Here is a 5,783-nt window from a genome sequence, read left to right on the forward strand (position 1 = left end):
CATTAGCCAATTCATTTGTTGTATTGTTACTGCTGTCACTGGACAAGCTGACTGCTCTAATCTGCAGAACAGTTTATTCCTGGAATTTGCTGACACTAATGTCAGCAGTGGAGGAGACCAAAGCCAACTACATCTCCTGCTGGCCTTCCCCTTTGATTCCCCAATCTATTCATTGGTCTGTTAATTCATTAAATGGTTGTTAAGCACGTGCCATCTGCTTGGTCCAGGGGATAGATAAGAAGTCAGATCCATCCCTGTCTTAATGCATCTGACAGTCCAGAAAGAGAGACAGACAACAGATGATAAGCCTACAAAAAAGAACAGCAGGAATCTAAGAGAAAACATAACCTCTTCAGTGTTAAGAAGTTATCTAATAAGCAACTACTTTGTACACAAGATATTTTATTAGATGCAAGGGTTTTGAGAGAGAATAAAATTAAGTTCCCAAACCTGTAGAATTTATGCTTTATTAGGGGACTGGAAAACAACAAGCAAACATTGTACCGAAAGCTATGAGAAAGAGAAAACAGATGGATAAAAGAAATGGTGAGTGGTGGAAATAGAAAGTCACCCCAGGAGATCCTATCTGCACTGGCCCCTTGTCAGGCTTTTGGGAAAGCAGATCTTCTCCTAAATGTTCAGGTTGGCTGGAAATGCCACTGACATCATCAGCTGAAGACAGGGCTTCTCTCCTGCCTACACATGCCGTCCAGATTCCAACTGATACTAAGTATTTGAATCCCTCTGTAGTCATACAAAAAATATGGTAATTCATAAAAGCATAACAACGTCATGTCTCTAAAGAGCTATAGAATAAGTAATATTTAAAAAAAAAAATCAACAGCTGGGACTGGAGAGGGGACTCGATAGTTCAAAGCATTTTCTGTTCTTACAGAGGACCAGAACCCATGCCAGGTAATTCACTATCATCTATAATCCAGCTCCAGGGCAGGGCATCTACCATTTAACTTAATTCTGGCCTCCACCAGCACTTACACCCTATGTGTATACACACACACACACACACACACACACACACACACACACACAAATGCATATACATAAATGAAAATAAAAAGGCAATAAAATATATCTTTTAAAAAATAAACAGCATGCTGGGTGGTGGTGACATATGCCTTTAAACCCAGCACTTGGGAGGCAGAGGTAGGCAGATCTCTATGAGTTCAAGGCCAGCCTGGACTACAAAGTGAGTTCCAGGAAAGGCACAAAGCTACACAGAGAAACCCTGTCTTGAAAAACCAAATAAATAAATAAACAAACAAACAAATAAATAAATAAACAGCTACTAGACAAGAGAGGAAAAGTAACTTCTGAGAAAAAAAATAAGAGTGAAATCTAAGTGGTGAAATGAGATATAAAATATTTAGTAATCTCTTGACAAACTGCTCCCATGTTCATTTGAAGGTGACCAAGTGTGGAATCACCAACAGAAGAATACTGTGATGAATGAGTGATGTGTTCAGGGTAGACATGAGAACACAGCAGATGTGTTTTGAACTCGTCCTTCATAAATGGCTATAGGTAGGGCCATAGAAACCAGAACCTGTGGACTGTGACTACTGCTACCCTTAGGAAGTCCCTACCCCTTCCAAATTCAGGACCGACTCCATCTCTCATATATGCCCCTCCTCTCTGAGAAATACCTTATTAATCAAAAAAAGACTGGTGGCTTCCTCCTGTTCTCTGTGTTCCTGAGAACATGTAGCTGTGACCTCACATCACAAAATTGTACCTATTTGATTACTTGCCTCCTTGAGACAGCTAAGGCTTATTCAGCCCTTATTCCCTACCCTTCCCCAGCTCTTCCCAACCTTCCTTCATGATAAGAACTACCTGGAGGTATTTGTTAAGTATCTGAATCATCCTTACTCTCTCTGCAGACTGACTGTAGTTCTGGTCATATCTTTCTAATCTGTGGATTCAATAGGCATTCCATGCAATCTTTACCAGAAAAAAAGGGAAACATCTGAACATAGTGCACTCAACAAATATAACTGACTAAATTGAAAACCTAGAGATGAACAAAGCCTTCTCTTGCAGATTAATGATCCAATAAACACAGTAGTCCCAAAACTCCATAGCTCCTTATGTTAATGACATTAAGAAAAGGTAAATATGATGAGTCATTACACTTCCTAGGGTATGAGTGGGGTAAGCTGATAGTTGCTGCTGATAATGTTATTTATCCACTTTGTGTATACATTAAGCAATGTTTTCAACTAGGTGATTTTTCCTTGCAGGGAACATTTGGCAATGTCTGAAGACAATAGTTATAAAATCTAGAGACTGGAAGCCTGAGGTGCTAGTAAGCATCCTACAGTATCATCCATCCTCAAAGAAAGGCTATCTTCTCAAAATTTCAGCCTTCCTGTGGCAAAGAAACTTCTCTGGAAACTTTTAGCAATCCTGATACAGGGACCACTCCCCGTACTAATTATCTAAGAACATCTGCGAAAGAGAGAGCTCAGTATCTTCAGATTCTATAAACTCTCCCAGGAAGGTCAGTTTGCACCAAGGCCTGAGAAGCATCATAGCCATGTAGGATGCTAGGAAAGGACATGGGTTCTAGAACTTGGTGTTAAGTTGAAGGTTTGCTACATGCTCTCTGGGAAATTAGGCATCTAACCTTTAAGTTTCTCTTACTTCACCTGTAAAATAAGAATATTGCCAACATCAGATGGTTACTCTAGGGATTAAAGGGATAATTCAAGTGTCAGAACTTTGTGGCTATAAAAATATAAGGTATCATTACTGCTCCCTGTTTGGGCAGCAGTCCAGGTGGCAGGACTGGGTAGGTTACTTGTACAACACCACAAATAAGTTACAGCCTGCAAATTCACCTTGGTATTTTTGCCTAAAATATTTTGTGCAAGTGCCAAAGAAGTGAGAAAGCTTGCATGCTTATGTGCCCTTCGAATGTATGGAATAGTCTTCTCCCTACCCCCTCCTCGTTTGTTCTGTTTAATGTCCTTAGATTTATATAAAGTTTGCTAAAGCAATTCCTTGGTTTTTGGAAAGAGTATTCCTAGATGTTCAGTCCACTGATGAGCAATGACAGTGTGCACCTGGAATAGAGTCATGAATAATTTTGTATACCTAAAGTTGAGATTAACAGTCGGAGAAACTGGAGCCTGTGAGATGGCTCAGAGGGTAAGGGTATCTGCCACCAAGCCTGATAACTTGAATTCAGTCCTATGTGGTGGAAGGAGAGAACTGAATCCTTCAGATTGTCCTTAACATATACTTGTACCCCTTCCTAAACAATTAAAAAATGTTTTAAAAATGTAAAAATAGAAGAGGCCCCACATGGTGGAGAGTGAGGATAATATTGCATGGAGCATAGGTTCAGATTGACAGGTTGAGACCAAGCATCATTTAACACGATAGTACTATAGGATGTGGTCCAAGAAAGAGCAGCGTCCATGTCGGCCAGGTTGTTGTACAAATGCAGAATCCCAGGATCTAGCAGACACTCTGAGTTAGGATTTTAATAATTTAGTAATATCCCACAGTGAATGGTAGACATATTAAGTTTACAAAGCATTAAGATAGCAAGTCCTACATGGAAAATTAGACAATTCTCTCAAATGCCAAGCATGCAGTGGTCCTCCAAATCCATGCTATTTTAACTCCTTACTTCTTCTTCTTCTTCTTCTTCTTCTTCTTCTTCTTCTTCTTCTTCTTTTTTTTTTTTTTTTTGGTTTTTCGAGACAAGGTTTCTCTGTGTTGCTTTGCACCTTTCCTGGATCTCACTTGGCCTCGAACTCACAAAGATCTGCCTGCCTCTGCCTCCCAAGTGCTGGGATTAAAGGCATGTGCCAGCACCGCCCGGCTCCTTACATTTTTCAAATGGAATCAGATGGCTGCCAAATGCATATGGAGGAAAACCATCAACGAGTAAGTTCTCCAATCCTTGGACACCTCTGTGCTTTGAGCAGTCATTCTAGACTGTTAGGTAAAGATCTGAAGGACTTCCATCATAGGTATAGCCAAAAGATAATCATTCTTTTGTTTTTTGTGTTTTTCCCCATTCAGTCACTACTTGGGACACATTATTGTTCTGCTCTCATTACCAAAACAAAATAAAACAATAACAAAAAAAAGTTTGGCAATAAACAGGTTAATTCATGAGCTGAAAAACTGGTTTGTTTTGTGCTGAGAGAACTCATCCTTCTTGCTGAGAGAGGCAGTTAATCAGTGTATACAAACCTCTGATTGATGTGACTTAACTTCAAAAGATGCATGGTTTATTTCTCAATGAGAGTGGAGTGCCTACTCCCTGAGAAGCAGGCCCAGGGTGGGCTGGCACGAAGCTCTATGAAGGCCATCTTCTTTCTTCTTTTCTTCTGCCTGCTCGGTTCTTTCACTGTGAAATGTCTACAACCCTAGGCCTACAGCTTCTGACTTCAGACTTTGAGTGTCTTTTTCAAAAACATGATTGTGTTTATGGGACAGTTTGTCCTAAACAAAGACTAGAACCTGTAAACCAAACACTCTTCATGCACTTAAGGAAGACAGTAAGGAAAGACTTTACTCAAGGTGGTCCTGGTGCCATAGTTGGAGAGAGCACTGCAATGGTCCAGCAGTAAAGAAGAGGTATTGGTTTCAACAATGACAAATGAAGATTTATGGCCAATGGGCAGCTTTGGGCCTGGGGGCATCACTGAATAGAAAATTACCAAGAGAGAACATCTTGGGGTAAACAGGCTAAACTGAACTAATGGGATTTTTGATGATGGTAAGCCAGGGTGAGCAGACCTCACCTGGGGGATAGTAGAGACTATCAAGGGTGGTCAGATGTAGAGGGAGATTCTGGTTGAATAGAGCAGCATTCTTGTTAAATTCTTGTTCACCACTATGCAGAGGTGAACGTGGGAGTCCAAAGCTAAAGTCCCAGTCCAGGGGAGCTGAATAGTTTAGGCAGAGACAGGAACTGGGGCTGTTGCCAGACCTAATGTTTAGACCCATCTCAAACCAGCTATGAATTCCCTCCCAGTGTTGTAAGCTTCTTTCTGTTTGCCCGTCTATGAGCTGCTGTTATACAGCCCTTGCAGGCTGAAATCTCTACCATTGAAATCCATTTTCAAGTTATGTGGTAGTTTGTTTCAAGATGGAATTGTTCTGGTATGAGGGAAATACATATTTCATTTGAGAAAGTTAATCTGAAAATGACTGGTTCAAAGGGGAAGCAGAAAGCAGTGAAGAGCTTTGGGGGAAAGCAAGCTTTACTTTGTCAGGAATTGAGGGCTAAAGAACAGACTAGACCTTTAAAAATTTCAGCTTGGGAGTGGTCTAAAAAGGGGGCTTTGCTTGTCCTGGCACTGTTCAGTTTTGTTATGGCTTTTGGTTTTGAGACAGCGTCCTCCTGTGTATCCCAGGCAGGCCTTGAACTCCTATCATCCTTGCTGTTTCAGCCTCTCAAGTGCTAGGACCCATATTCTTTTATCCTTTTCTAAAGTACTCTAGTCCCCCAGTTACTTCAGAACTCAACCTCTGATTAAATTCCTGGCTAATAAACGAGTTTTAAGAAATGTCAGTGAGTTTGCCATCTCTGTGGTTCACATAGCTTATAGTATGTACAGTCCAGGAAACAATCAGCCTTTAAACAAAGTCAGCCAGCCATGGTGCACTCCTGTAACTCAAGAGAAGGAAGAATATGCAGGAGATCAATAGTTCAAGGCCAGCTTTGTCTATATGGTATGTTTAAGAATACCCTGGACTACATGAGATCCTGACTAAGAATACAAAAAAAAAAAAAAAAA

Source organism: Onychomys torridus, chromosome 3 (assembly GCF_903995425.1).
Source record: "Onychomys torridus chromosome 3, mOncTor1.1, whole genome shotgun sequence".
Classification (NCBI taxonomy): Eukaryota; Metazoa; Chordata; class Mammalia; order Rodentia; family Cricetidae; genus Onychomys; species Onychomys torridus.